The sequence below is a fragment of the Bubalus kerabau genome, chromosome X (assembly GCF_029407905.1).
Source record: "Bubalus kerabau isolate K-KA32 ecotype Philippines breed swamp buffalo chromosome X, PCC_UOA_SB_1v2, whole genome shotgun sequence".
NCBI classification, from domain to species: Eukaryota; Metazoa; Chordata; class Mammalia; order Artiodactyla; family Bovidae; genus Bubalus; species Bubalus kerabau.
Window position 1 is genome coordinate 165,454,796 of NC_073647.1, and position 15,733 is coordinate 165,470,528.

Sequence of the window (15,733 nt, forward strand, 5' to 3'; positions counted from 1 at the left end):
AAAAGCATAGCTTTAACAATAGAGACCTTTGTCAGCAAAGTGATATCTCAGCTTTTTAATACGTTGTCTAGGTTTTTCACAGATTTTCTTCCAAGGAGCAGTGTCTTTTAATTTCTAGATATGAGGAAATGCAAAGATTGGGATCCTGAAATCAGTTCCTGAAAATATCTTAACTATCCAAAGACCTGTTCCACCAGTTTCGCTGGAGCACAGAGGGCGTCACTCTGCAGCCTGGATTCCCCTCGGGGGTGTTGAAAGTCAGCAGCTGCAGCAGCTTCAGGCTGCTGGAGGCGGATGGCAGACGCCCTCCCTGTTGTTCATGCGCTTAGTCACTCGGTCGTGTCCCACTGCTTGCAGCCCCATGGATTGTGTCCCACGCATGGGTGGATGGATGGTGGTGGGTGGTGGGATGGAGGATGGATGGATGGGTGGATAAACAGCATGGGGTCCACGCACACAGTGGACTATGACAGAGCCATGAAAAGGAGTGAAGCTCTGACACGGGATACAACGTGGATGGACCTTGCACACACGATGCTCACAGAGAGAAGCAGACGCAGAAGGACTCACCGTCTGAGTCTGCTTGGGCTGCCATAGCAAAATAGAAGGATGGGAGCATCGGCAATGCAAATGCATCTTCTACAGTTGTGGAGGCCAGAAGTCTGAGATAAGGGTGTCAGGATGGGCAGGTTCTGGTGAAACTACGTTCCTGGTGGGGGGCGGGGTCTTCTCGGTGTCCTCAGGTGGAGGAGGGGCTGAGGGGGCTCCTTGGGGGTCTCTGTCATAAGAGCTGGGATCCTGTTCATGGGGTCTCCACTCACGGCCTCATCTCTTACCCCCGCCGCTGGTCACACCATCACCTAGGCGTTAGGATTTCAACATGTGAATTTCAGGGGGCACAAACATCCAGCCCAGAACACCCACGGACTGTATGATTCAACTTAGAGGAAATGAGCAGGCATACCCAGGGACAGGAAGTGATGCCAGGCGCTGGGGAGGGAAGGGCAGCGGGAAGCCACTCTTCCCAGGCAGGACCCTGTAAACCCTGCACCTTCCCACGGGGCAGGGTGAGACAGTTCTTTGGGGTTGGATCTGTTTCTGGTGCCTCGCTGACTGACTTGCTTTTGTTATTATAATCACACCTAATGGCCCCCCTCTGAGAATCCGGCCCCTCTGCCGGACTGATGAGCTACAGAGCCTTTGTTCAGAACCCTGTTCCCCTGTGGACTGCAGGAAGGAAGAAATTAACACATGGGCCTGCCTGAGGCTCACCATTCCAAGGTATTTGCGAGATTAATGAGGGTCTTTTTAGTTGGTTTCCTCACGTCCCCCTTGTCTGATTCCTGAAAGAACCTGACATCCAGAATCTGACAAGATGTTTATTTGGAGACATTCACTGGCCATCTTGTTGTTCATCTGGCTCTAAGAATACAGCTTTGTTATTGGTCTCAACACCTCCTGTCCTGTAGCAAGCACAGCGAGCTTGGATTCCTGCGGGGCTGCAACCGAAAGGGCCCTGACCCTCTGCCCTCAGCTGATCTTAATCTGCACCCTAATCGCCAGTGTGCCAGCTGCAAAGAGAGGGAGCTTGTTAACACACCCCTCCCAGGGCATGAGCTCACGGGGGCTGATCCCGCCCAGGGGAGGGGCCCTTCTGGGCACAGCTCAGCACACAGAGGTCATCGCCGCGCACCCCCAGCCCGTTTCCTGGCCAGAGCTGACCCTGAGCCGCTCAGAGCAGGACCTGGACGGACAGACAGCCGCTCCTGGGTCAGTGGCCCTGGGCTTCGCTCTGTGCATACTCCGAACACCAGGACTTGCAGAAGCTTCTGCTGCGCCGGGCAGTGTCTCCACCCACCACCCCCCTTTGCCGGACTCCTGGGTTCCTCTCACTAGGAGAAGGTCTGCTCGAAACTGCCTCCTACTTGAGGGCCAGATAAAATGATTAGAAAACCAGCCAGAGCTGCAGCCCACGTCCATCCTGACCCTCAGGGCTGCACTGCAATTCCTAGCACTTGGCCAGCACAAGAAGGCCTATTTTCTGCCGCTATGAGCCCCTGAGGGGTGAGGATTGGCTGACCCGGCCAGCCAGCCCTTCCCAGGTGTGCCGGGATTGAGGTCTTTATAAACAACCCCCTCCAGGCAATGGGGCTTCTCTTGTGGCTCAGACTGTAAAGAATCTGCCTGCAATGCAGGAGACGCGGGTTCCATTCCTGGGTCGGGAAGATCCCCTGGAGGAGGGCATGGCAGCCCACTCTAGTACTCTTGCCTGGAGAATCCCAGGGACAGAGGAGCCTGGCGGGCTACGGTCCATGCAGTTGCAGAGTCAGTGTGGACGCAGGCAACAGAGCCTTCGGAGCTGCTGTTACACAAAGTGGCCACTGGCAGCGCATTTCTTCAGGGCCCAGGTTTTTCCTTTTTCCCTCTTTCTGTGCATTCCTTGTTATTTTCTATCGGAGTAGAGTTGATTTCTGAAACTGTGTTTGTTCAGATGTGCAGGAACTTGATTCAGTGATACTCACACGTTTATCTCTTCTTTCTTTGGGTTCTTGTTCTACATAGGTGAGTGTATTCCCGTGCTCTTCAATAAGTCCCTTTTGATCGTCTCTTTGATACATAGTACTGTGTATATTCATAACGTGCATGTGGGCTTCCCAGGTGCTGCCAGAAGTAAACAGCCCGCCTGCCAGTGAAGAGGATGCAAGAGACGCGGTTTCGATCCCTGGGTCAGGAAGATCCCCTGGAGGAGGGAGTGACAACCCACTCCAGTTTTCTTGCCTGGAAAACCCCCCTGGACAGAGGAGCTTGGTGTCTCAGAGTTGGACACGACTAAGCGACTAGGAACACTCCAATATGTATGTGTTATTAGCAAACTCTTAATTTATCCCTCATCCTTAACATCTTTTGATAATTGTAAGTTGGTTTTCTAAGTTTGTGAGTGTTTCTAACTGGGTGAGATACTTCCCTTCCATTAGGTGGATCAGATTGTAAAGCATCTGCCTGCAATGTGGGAGACCCGGGTTCAGTCCCTGGGTTGGGAAGATTCCCTGGAGAAGGACATGGCAACCCACTCCAATATTCTTGCCTGGACAATCCCATGGATGGAGGAGCCTGGGGGGCTGCAGTCAGTGGGGCGCAAAGATTCAGACACGACTGAGCGACTTCACTTCAGTCACTGGAGTGTAATTCTCAATGACATCTCATGACGGTTGTCTGTCTCTGACCTGCGCTTAGTATGAAGTCAGTCTGTCCATTCATGATGCTGTTGGCGGCATTATACCAAACTGAGCTTCTGATTGCTAAGTGTGTGCTACGTTGCTTCAGCCGTGTCTGACTCTTTGTGACCCCATGGACTGCGGCCCCCCAGGCTCCTCTGTCCATGGGATTCTCCAGGCAGGAATCCTGGAGCGGGTTTCCATTTCTTCCTCCAGGGATCCTCCCACCCCAGGGCCTTCTGATGGGCCTGTCACTAACAGAGGTGACGAGCATCTTGTCTTGCGCCTCATGGGAGTCCCTGTGCCTTCTTGGAAGACATCTGTCTCCATCTCGGGCCCTTTTATTTCTTGGGTTGCTTGCTATGTTTTTTTGACATTGAGCTGCACAAACTCTATGTTTTGGACATGAATTCCTTGTGGGTATGTTTGATTGCAAATATATTTTCCCATTGTGAGAATTGTCTTTTTCTTTTGTTTATGGTTTCCTCTTCTGTGCAGATACTTTGAGGTTAATTAGGTCCTGTTTGGTTACTTTTGATTTATGTTTCATTATTTTAAGATCTGGAGCCCAAAAGAACTGCCCATGATGAATGTCAACGTGTGTCCTGCGTATATTTTCCTCAAGAATGTCATAGTTTCCATCTTCCCATTTAGATCTTGTATTTTTGTGTATGGTGTTGGGGAATATTCTAATTCCATTCTCGTTTTCATTGTTGAAGGATCCCACACACTATTCTTCAGAGGGGCTGTCTCCAGCTTATATTCCCAGCATCAGAGGAGGAGGGTTCCCTTTAATCCACAGCGTCTACAGCACTTGATGTTTGTAAAGGGCTTGACAGTGGCCATTCTGACCGGCTTGAGGTGAAAGCTCATTGCAGGGTTGACAGGCACTTCCCTGATACTTAGCGATGTGGACGTCATTTTGAGTGAGTTTTTTCTTAAAGGATGTGAGTTAAAGGTACCTGTTGAACTTGGCTCTGTGACCGTCTGCTAAGTTTTGAATTCTTGTTTGTTGACCCTCCCTGAGAGACCTCTGGAGGGCAGTTGTTGTTTACTTACAGCCCCACGGACGTTGTGAATACTGAGTGCCTGGAGAGATTGAAGGCCGGAGAAAAAGGGGACGACACAGGATGAGATGGTTGGATGGCATCACCGACTTGATGCACATGAGTTTGAGTGAACTCCGGGAGTCAGTGATGGACAGGGAAGCCTGGCGTGCTGCAGTCCATGGGGTTGCAAAGAGTTGGACACGACTGAGGACTGAACTGAACTGCACACAGCTTTTAGAGGTGCTGTTACAACAAATGGCCACAAGGCGGCAGCATTGCTTTGGCTTCAAACTCCACTTGTAAATTTCTTTTTCTGTGCATTCTTGCTTTATTTTGGAGTAGGGTTGATTTCCAATACTGTGTTTGTTTCACGTGTACAGGAGCTTGATTCAGTGATACACGGACATTTATCAATTCTTTTTTGGGTTCATTTTCCCCAGATAGAGGATTACAGTGTCTCCGGTAGGCTGCCCTTTGCTGTTCAACCATTTTTTCCCGGTTTTCTGTTTGCTGTACATTGATGTACGTTTGTTCCTTGCAAGCTCTTTATTTGTCCCGCATCCCTAACTTGATTTTTAAAATAATCATAAGTTGGTTTTCTAAGCTTGTGAGTCTGTTTCTACTGTGTAATAGCCTACATTTGCATTAATTTTAAGAAGATACCTGTCACACGTGTGATCATGCGTGTCCTTTACATATGCCTGCACATGGCAAAGGCATGTGTGTCCACATTCCTAATTTTTTTTTTTTTACTTTTAACTGCTCATAACTCGGAATGTCTAACTAAATTTGCTTTTCTGCCCCCTAACTGCTACAGCTACAATAAACATTTTTTCCTTGGACCGTATGCTAAATACATCCTCTGTCTGGTGTTTACCCTTACAACACCCTTCCCCTTGTACTTATGTATCAGAAAGAGGCTGCAGAGACACCGAACTGCCAGAGTCAGTTCCTGGGTTACTGACTTAAGCCTATGACTGTCATTGAAAAAATTCATGAGGAAGAAATCGAGATCCTATGCCCCTTGCTCCTCATCTCTGACTCCTGACTGTGAGCCCTCGCCGTATATAAGCCCCCAGACCCCTCCTGGGCAGGGGGGATGGGCGGGGGGTGCGGGCACACTCCTTGAAGCATGACCCACGGTGTTCCCCTCTCTGCTGGCTTCAGAATAAAAGCCACCTTCGTATCTCCTTCAAACTCTGTCTCTGTATTTTTTATTTGGCTTCACTGGGCAGAAAAGGCCAAGATTTTGGCCAGCAGCAATTCTAGTTCTTGGCCATTGTCAGTCGAGCTGCCCTGAAAACAAGGGTCACGGGTCACTGTGAATTCTGATTTTCTCTGGGTGTGAGCCCAGACATGGGATTGTCGGGCCATGTGGTTTCTGGGTGTTTATCTGACAAGGAACCTCGTAGCTGGTTTTGATAGTTCCCGCACCCATTTATACCCCCACTGAGAGTGTAGGAGAGTTCCCTTTTGCCTCTACCCTCTGCAGCACATATTCTCTGTACATTTTTAGACGGTGGCCACTCTGACCTGTGGGAGGGGATTTTTCATGGGAGTTTTGGTTAGCATGGATGTAATACGCAGTGGCGTGCTGCAGTCCATGGGATTGCAAACAGCAGGACACGACTGAGCAACGGAACTGAACACATAGGCAGCCGGAGGAATTCTCCTGGTGCTTGGCGATACTGTACAGAGTGACTACACTGTACCTCTTGACATTGTCTTCTTGAAAGGTGGCCCTGTTTGAATTCCTGTCTGATGATTTACCCTGGGACATAACTGGAAGGGAAGGGTAGTTTACAGTCCACAGGCCTTGTGAATATGAAGAGCCAAGCAGCACTAGGTTTAAGTTGTTTTTCTGGAAGACGGCCCTAAGGAAACAGCATTGCTTCCTGCCCCACTCTGGTCCTCAGGCATTGCATCTCATCGAAAACTCTGTTTATGGATTGTCAGCTAGAGTGGAATGTGCCAGAAGAAACACCCAAGACTCGAGTCTCATTTCTCCTTCCCCCTTACCCAGGGTCTCCAGGACACACCCCAGTTTGTGGACACCACGCTGCAGAGGGTGCTGTCCTCTGTAGGTGGGGTGACGCTAAGGACGGAGGCTGGAGGTAGGAACCCCAGCCTAGGGGACATAGAGTGGCCAGGGGACCTTGCAAACCTGTTTCAGCCTGGAGGCTCCACCAATTCTTGGGTGATGTAGGCTTGCTTTCTCTGCAGGAGGTTCCGCCAGCATCTGCAGATTGGTAGCTCATGCAGAGGGCAGGAGGCACCCCAGGTCCATCGTGGGGTAACACTTCCTGCCACATGCTCCCAGCTCCGTCTGCACTGAGACCCTGCAGTCTTGGGAACAAAACCAGCTCAGGCTCCAGGGATGTGACACCATCCGGGTCACCATGTCCTGAGGGCAGCAGAGTCAGCCTTTCTGATTCCTTTTTTATACTTTTATTCCCTAATTTGAATTGGTGTATGTAGTTGAATGACAAGGTTGTGGGTTTTTTTTTTTTTTCCTTTTGGATCGACAGCAACTTGATTCACTTGTACTTAGATGTGTATATCTTCTCTTCCAGGTTCTTTTCTGATATAGGATGTTACAGTGTTCAATAGCATTCCTGTTTACACAGTGGTTCCTGGTGGATACTTAAAAAAAAAAAAAAAGTAGCCTCCCTATGTTAGACTGAATCAGTTCATTACTCCCTGTCCCGCATCCGGTCCCATGACTTTATGGCAAATAGATGGGGAAACAGTGGAAACAGTGGCTGACTTTATTTTTCTGGGCTCCAAAATCTCTGCAGATGGTGATTGAAGCCATGAAATTAAAAGACACTTACTCCTTGGAAGGAAAGTTATGACCAACCTAGACAGCATATTAATAAGCAGAGACATTACTTTGTCAACAAAGGTCTGTCTAGTCAAGGCTGTGTTTTTTCCAGTGGTCATGTATGGGTGTGAGAGTTGGACTATAAAGAAAGCTGAATGCCAAAGAATTGAACTGTGGTGTTGGAGAACACTCTTGAGAGTCCCGTGGACTGCAAGGAGATCCAACCAGTCCATTCTAAAGGAAATCAGTCCTGAGTGTTCATTGGAAGGACGGATGCTGAAGCTGAAACTCCAACACTTTGGCCATCTGATTTGAAGAGCTGACTCATTTGAAAAGACCTTGATGCTGGGAAAGATTGAGGCCAGGAGGAGAAGGGGATGACAGAGGATGAGCTGGTTGGATGGCATCACTGACTCAATGTACCTGAGTTTGGGTGGACTCTGGGAGTTGGTGATGGACAGGGAGGCCTGGCATGCTGAGATTCATGGGGTTGCAAAGGGTCGGACACGACTGAGCGACTGAACTGAACTGTCCCACAGTTTTGTTTTTTCTTTCTGGGGACCATTGATTCTCTTCTGAGTCTGTGAGACTTTCTCTTTGGTAAAGAAGTTCATCTGTATCCATTTTTAGATCACAGATACAAGTGCTATCTTATGCTAATATCCCTCCCTGTCCCCCTCACCTCAATTGCTATGATCTTGTCTCATTTCTTCCCTGAGGCCACCCATGGCATTCTTTTCTGCTTGTTATGGCTGAGTGATGGTTCATCATGTCTGTGTACCCCATCTTCTTTATTCCTTGTGATGTCTTTGTTTGCAACTTTTTTTCCCATTCTGAAGACTGTTTTTCTCTTTCATTTAGGGTTCCTTTGCTGTGCAAACACTTTTAAGGTTAATTCCGTCCTGTTTTCTTTCTTTTTTTTAAATATAAATTTATTTAATTGGAGGCTAATTACTGCACAATATTGTATTGGTTTTGCCATACATTGACATGAATCTGCCACGGGTGTACACGTGTTCCCCATCCTGAACCCCCCTCCCACCTCCCTCCCCATCCCATCCCTCAGGGTCATCCCAGTGCACCAGCCCCGAGCACCCTGTGTCATGCATCGAACCTGGACCGGTGATTCATTTCACATATGATCATATACAAGTTTCAATGACATTCTCCCAAATCATCCCACCCTCGGCCTCTCCCACAGAGTCCAAAAGACTGTTCTATACATCTGTGTCTCTTGCTGTCTCCATACAGGGTTATCGTTACCATCTTTCTAAATTCCATCTATATGCGTTAGTATACTGTATTGATGTTTTCCTTTCTGGCTTACTTCACTCTGTATAATATGCTCCAGTTTCATCCACCTGATTCAAATGTATTCTTTTTAATGGCTGAGTAATATTCCGTTGTGTATATGTACCACAGCTTTCTTTTCCATTCGTCTGCTGATGGACATCTAGGTTGCTTCCATGTCCTGGCTATTATAAACAGTGCTGCGATGAACATTGGGGTACACGTGTGTCTTTACCTTCTGTTTTCCTCAGTGTGTATGCCCAGCAGTGGGATTGCTGGATCATAAGGCAGTTCTATTTCCAGTTTTTTAAGGAATCTCCACACTGTTCTCCATAGTGGCTGTACTGGTTTGCATTCCCACCAACAGTGTAAGAGGGTTCCCTTTTCTCCACACCCTCTCCAGCATTTGTTGCTTGTAGACTTTTGGATCGTAGCCATTCTGACTGGCGTGAAATGGTACCTCATAGTGGTTTTGATTTGCATTTCTCTGATAATGAGTGATGTTGAGCATCTTTTCATGTGTTTGTTAGCCATCTGTATGTCTTCTTTGGAGAAATGTCTGTTTAGTTCTTCGGCCCATTTTTTTGATTGGGTCGTTTATTTTTCTGGAATTGAGCTGTGGGAGTTGCTTGTATATTTTTGAGATTAATTCTTTGTCTGTTGCTTCGTTTGCTATTATTTTCTCCCATTCTGAAGGCTGTCTTTTCACCTTGCTTATAGTTTCCTTTGTTGTGCAAAAGATTTTAAGTTTAATTAGGTCCCATTTGTTTATTTTTGCTTTTATTTCCATTATCCTTGGAGGTGGGTCATAGAGGATCCTGGTATGATTTATGTCTGAGAGTGTTTTGCCTATGTTTTCCTCTAGGAGTTTTATAGTTTCTGGTCTTATGTTTAGGTCTTTAATCCATTTTGAGTTTATTTTTGTGTATGGTGTTACAAAGTGTTCTAGTTTCATTCTTTTACAAGTGGTTGACCAGTTTTCCCAGGACCACTTGTTAAAGAGATTGTCTTTTCTCCATTCTATATTCTTGCCTTCTTTGTTGAAGATAAGGTGTCCATAGGTGTGTGGATTTATCTCTGGGCTTTCTATTTTGTTCCATTGATCTATATTTCTGTCTTTGTGCCAGTACCATACTACCTTGATGACTGTGGCTTTGTAGTAGAGCCTGAAGTCAGGCAGGTTGATTCCTCCAGTTCCATTCTTCTTTCTCAAGATTGCTTTGGCTAATCGAGTTTTTTTTTGTATTTCCATAGAAATTTTGAAAATATTTGTTCTAGTTCTTTGAAAAATACCATTGGTAGCTTGATAGGGATTGCATTAAATCTATAGATTGCTTTGTGTAGTATACTCATTTTCACTATATTGATTCTTCCAATCCATGAACATGGTATATTTCTCCATCTATTTGTGTCCTCTTTTATTTCTTTCACCAGTGTTTTATAGTTTTCTATATATAGGTCTTTTGTTTCTTTAGGTAGATATATTCCTAAGTATTTTATTCTTTTCGTTGCTATGGTGAATGGAATTGTTTCCTTAATTTCTCTTTTTGTTTTCTCATTGTTAGTGTATAGAAATGCAAGAGATTTCTGTGTGTTAATTTTATATCTTGCAACTTTACTATATTCATTGATTAGCTCTAGTAATTTTCTGGTGGAGTCTTTAGGGTTTTCTATGTAGAGGATCATGTCATCTGCAAACAGTGAGAGTTTTACTTTTTCTGTCCCAGTCTGAATTCCTTTTATTTCTTTTTCTTCTCTGATTGCTATGGCCAAAACTTCCAAAACTATGTTGAATAGCAGTGATGAAAGTGGGCACCCTTGTCTTGTTCCTGACTTTAGGGGAAATGCTTTCATTTTTTCACCATTGAGGATAATGTTCGCTGTGGGTTTGTCATATATAGCTTTTATTATGTTGAGATATGTTCCTTCTATTCCTGCTTTCTGGAGAGTTTTTATCATAAATGGATGTTGAATCTGGTCAAAGGCTTTCTCTGCATTTATTGAGATAATCACATGGCTTTTATTTTTCAATTTGTTAATATGGTGTATTACGTTTATTGATGTGCGGATATTGAAGAATCTTTGCATCCCTGGGATAAAGCCCACTTGGTCATGGTGTATGATCTTTTTAATATGTTGTTGGATTCTCTTTGCTAGAATTTTGTTAAGGATTTTTGCATCTATGTTCATCAGTGATATAGGCCTGTATTTTTCTTTTTTTGTGGCATCTTTGTGTGGTTTTAGTATTACGGTGATGGTGGCCTCATGGAATGAGTTTGGAAGTTTACCTTCCTCTGCAATTTTCTGGAAGAGTTTGAGTAGGATAGGTGTTAGCTTTTCTCTACATTTTTGTTAGAATTCAGCTGTGAAGCCGTCTCGACCTGGGCGTTTGTTTGCCAGAAGATTTCTGATTACAGTTTCAATTTCCATGCTTGTGATGGGTCTGTTAAGATTTTCTATTTCTTCCTGGTCAAGTTTTGGAAAGTTGTACTTTTCTAAGAATTTGTCCATTTCTTCCACGTTGTCCATTTTATTGGCATATAATTGCTGATAGTAGTCTCTTATGATCGTTTGTATTTCTGTGTTGTCTGTTGTGATCTCTCCATTTTCATTTCTAATTTTGTTGATTTGATTTTTCTCTCTTAGTTTCTTGATGAGTCTGGCTAATGGCTTGTCAATTTTATTTATCCTCTCAAAGAACCAGCTTTTGGCTTTGTTGATTTTTGCTATGGTCTCTTTTGTTTCTTTTGCATTTATTTCTGTTCTAATTTTTAAGATATCTTTCCTTCTACTAACACTGGGGTTCTTCATTTTCTAGTTGCTTTAAATGTAGAGTTAGGTTATTTATTTGACTTTTTTCTTGTTTCTTGAGGTATGCCTGTGTTGCTATGAACCTTCCCCTTAGCACTGCTTTTACAGTGCCCCATAGGTTTTCAGTTGTTGTGTTTTCATTTTCATTCATTTCTATGCATATTTTGATTTCTTTTTAAATTTCTTCTACGATTTGTTTGTCATTCAGCAGCGTGTTGTTCAGCCTCCATATGTTGGAATTTTTAATAGTTTTTCTCCTGTAATTGACATCTAATCATACTGCATTGTGGTCAGAAAAGATGCCTCAAATGATTTCATTTTTTTTGAATTTACCAAGGCTAGATTTATGTCCCAGAATGTGATCTATCCTGGAGAAGGGTTAGGTTCCATGTGCACTTGAGAAAAAGGTGAAATTCATTGTTTTGGGGTAAAATGTCCTATACATATGAATTACGTTGAACTGGTCTATTGTTTGTGTGTCCTTGTTAATTTTCTGTTTAGTTGATCTATCCATAGATGTGAGTGGGGTATTAAAGTCTTGCACTATTATTGTGTTATTGTTAATTTCCCCTTTCATACTTGTTAGCATTAGTCTTACATATTGTGGTGCTCCTATGTTGGGTGCATATATATGTATAATTGTTATATCTTCTTCTCAGAATGATCCTTTGATCATTATGTAGTGTCCTTCCTTGTCGCTTTTCACAGCCTTTGTTTTAAAGTCTATTTTATCTGATATGAGTATTGCTACTCCTGCTTTCTTTTGGTCTCTATTTGCATGGAAAATCTTTTCCAGCCCTTCACTTTCAGTCTGTATGTGTCCCTTGTTTCGAGGTGGGTCTCTTGTAAACAACATATATAGGGTTCTTGTTTTTGTATCCATTCAGCCAGTCTTTGTCTTTTGGTTGGGGCTTTCAACCCATTTACATTTAAGATAATTACTGATAAGTATGATCCTGTTGCCATTTACTTTGTTGCTTTGGGTTTGAGTTTTTACAGCCTTTCTGTGTTTCCTGTCTAGAGAAGATCCTTTAGCATTTGTTGGAGATCTGGTTTGGTGCTGCTGAGTTCTCTCAGGTTTTGCTTGTTTGTAAAGCTTTTGATTTCTCCTTCATATTTGAATGAGATCCTTTCTGGGTACAGTAATCTGGGATGTAGGTTTTTTTCTTTCATCACTCTAAGTATGTCCTGCCATAACCCTAACCCTTCTCCCTTCTGATCTGAAGAGTTTCTATTGAAAGATCAGCTGTTATCCTTATGGGAATCCCCTTGTGTGTTATTTTTTGTTTTTCCCTTGCTGCTTTTAATATTTGTTCTTTGTGTTTGATCTTTGTTAATGCAGAGTCATTTCCTAGGCAGGTTGATAAGGAGTCTAGGGGTCTCCAAGGAGAGAGGGGTCTGGAATTCTCATGGAGGAAGAAAGGACAAACTTTTTTTTTTTCCTTCTCTACATTCCTTAGGATTATATAACAAAAATGTATCCCGCCTGAGGACAGTCTCTGGATTAAACCTTCTGGCTAATTCTGTTATCTTAAAATGCAAATTATGGGAGTAGGCCTGGTGAGGTCTTTACAACCTGCAGACATTCTTTGGATTCATTGGAGACTATATAACTTCATTGCTAACACTAGCAAGGGGGTACTCTTTCTGTCCCCTTCTGATGCCTATGTCAGAATCTTTCTCTATCTCCTTTATACTTTAATAAAACTTGATTACACAAGAGCTCTGAGCCATCAAGCCTTGTCTCTGGCCCCGGATTGAATTCTTCTCCTCTGGGGGCCAAGAATCCCTGTGTATTCGTGAGATTGAACAACAACCTTTCATCTTGGGGCTCGTCTGGAATCCTTCAGGACAAGGTAAGGAAAAGCTTATGGAGATGAATGGCTTGGAAGTAGGGAAGAGGGAGAACGAGATAGCGGCCCTCCCCACTGGGAATCAGGCAGTCCCAACTATAGAACCAGACTGGGACTACAACACAGCTAAAGGAAGATGGGGTCAGGGTCATTTTGTTAGATGTATTCTTGAAGGACTTAGGCAGGTGGGTTCTAAGCCTTTAAACTATGGCAAATTGGCAGACATAGAACAGGAGGAGAAGGAAGCTCCTGGTAAATTACTAGATAGACTGAGAGAAGCCCTTCACAGATTCACTGAGATTGATCCCGAAAGTGAAGAGGGAAAAGTGATCTTAAAGGATAGATTTCTCACTCAGTTGGCTCCAGATATCCACTGTAAGCTATTAAAACGGGTGTATGGACCAAATCAGTCTTTAGATACTTTGTTACAACAGGCTCAGACAGTCTATTATGGTAGGGAATATGAGGAAAAGAAAGAAAGGCAAAGAAAGACAAAGGAAAAGGCGGAAGCTTTCGCAATGGCTATGAAAAACGTTCTTAAACAGCCTGAGAAAATGTCCAGAGGGACCCCAGGTGAAGAGGGATGGGCTTGCTATTACTGTGGAAAGGAGGGGCACCTTAAGCGGGATTGCCCTCAGGCATCTAAGCCGCCCCCAGCTCCATGTCCAGTCTAGAAAGGACCAAACTGGAAGAGAGACTGCCCTCAGAGGTGTAGGTCTCCAGGGTCAGACTCTCAAGACAATCAGGACTGAAGGTGCCCGGGGGTCCCCACACAAGCTCCCGTCCTAATTACACCTGAGGAACCCCGGGTATTAATAACTGTGGGGGGCCAATCCATCAATTTTCTTTTAGATACTGGGGCAACTTATTCTGTGCTTACTGAAGCCCCTGGCCCACTTCCTTCCAGATCTGCTTCCATAAAGGGAGTGTCTGGACGAGCCAAAAGGTATTATTTCAGTTATTCTTTATCTTGCAACTGGGATTCTGTGCTGTTTTCACACGAGTTTCTGATCATATCAGAATCTCCATCACCCCTTTTGGGAAGGGATATACTGAGCAAGGTCCATGCCTCTGTTTTCATGAATATGGAGCCCTCCCTTTGAACACATGTAAATCCTAGAGTATGGGTGGATGGAAAATCTGTGGGTCAAGCACAAAATGCTATTCCTGTAGTTGTTAAGCTCAAAGACCCTCACGTATTTCCACATAAGAAGCAGTATCCACTGAAACCTGAGGTTAAGGAAGGGTTAAAACCCATCATCTAAACTTTAAAGGAGCAGGGACTATTAATTCTCTGTAAGAGTCCTTGCAATACTCCTATTTTGGGTATAAAGAAATCAAATGGTAAATGGAGACTAGTTCAAGATTTATGAATAATAAATGAGGCTGTAGTTCCTTTACACCCCGTGGTGCCTCATCCTCATACTTGATTGTCTGAAATTCCTGAACGAGCTATAAAAGAGGTCTTCTATTCAGTGCCTTTGGCGGAAGAAAGTCAATTTCTATTTGCCTTGGAAGACCGTACACAGCCAGCTTCTAAGTTAGCCTAGACAGTTTTGCCCCAAGGATTTCATGACAGTCCGCACATATATGGACAAAATTTGTCATGGGATCTACAAAAACCAATAGCTCTGAAGCAGTGGTGTTACAATATGTAGATGATATTTTGCTCTGTGCTGAGACAGAGGAAGCTTGTTCATGAGCCTCAGAAGATTTCTTAAACTTTCTGGAAGGCTGTGGTTACAAGGCATGAAAGGAAAAGCTCAGCTTTGTCGGATACATACCAGGGCCTAACCATATCAGAAGGAACAAGGGCCATAGGCCCTGAGAAAAATAAAATGAATACTAAACCAACCCCTTTCTATGACTTAAAGACAATTGAGAGGATTTTTGGGAATTATGGGTTAGGTATAGGGTTTAGGGTTAGGGTTTAGGGTTAGGGGTTAGGGTTAGGGTTAGGGTTAGGGTTAGGGTTAGGGTTAGGGTTAGGGTTTAGGGTTAGGGTTAGGGTTAGGGTTAGGGTTAGGGTTAGGGGTTAGGGTTAGGGTTTAGGGTTAGGGTTAGGGTTAGGGTTAGGGTTAGGGTTAGGGGTTAGGGTTAGGGTTAGGGTTAGGGTTAGGGTTAGGGTTAGGGTTAGGGTTAGGGTTAGGGTTAGGGTTAGGGTTAGGGTTAGGGTTAGGGTTAGGGTTAGGGTTAGGGTTAGGGTTAGGGTTAGGGTTAGGGTTAGGGTTAGGGTTAGGGTTAGGGTTAGGGTTAGGGTTAGGGTTAGGGTTAGGGTTAGGGTTAGGGTTAGGGTTAGGGTTAGGGTTAGGGTTAGGGTTAAGGGTTAGGGTTAGGGTTAGGGTTAGGGTTAGGTTAGGGTTAGGGTTAGGGTTAGGGTTAGGGTTAGGGTTAGGGTTAGGGTTAGGGTTAAGGGTTAGGGTTAGGGTTAGGGTTAGGGTTAGGGTTAGGGTTAGGGTTAGGGTTAGGGTTAGGGTTAGGGTTAGGGTTAGGGTTAGGGTTAGGGTTAGGGTTAGGGTTAGGGTTAGGGTTAGGGTTAGGGTTAGGGTTAGGGTTAGGGTTAGGGTTAGGGTTAGGGTTAGGGTTAGGGTTAGGGTTAGGGTTAGGGTTAGGGTTAGGGTTAGGGTTAGGGTTAGGGTTAGGGTTAGGGTTAGGGTTAGGGTTAGGGTTAGGGTTAGGGTTAGGGTTAGG

The 15,733-nt window shown here is 44.5% G+C and overlaps 1 long non-coding RNA gene across 1 annotated transcript; it reads left to right on the forward strand.

Moving 5' to 3' along the window:
* The first annotated feature begins 1,636 nt into the window (after positions 1 to 1,636).
* LOC129638689 (uncharacterized) lies at positions 1,637 to 5,111 on the forward strand. Its single transcript, XR_008707969.1, has 3 exons — positions 1,637 to 1,902; positions 2,659 to 2,855; positions 3,935 to 5,111. It is a non-coding gene; the product is annotated as an uncharacterized LOC129638689 (long non-coding RNA).
* The last annotated feature ends 10,622 nt before the right edge of the window (positions 5,112 to 15,733 follow it).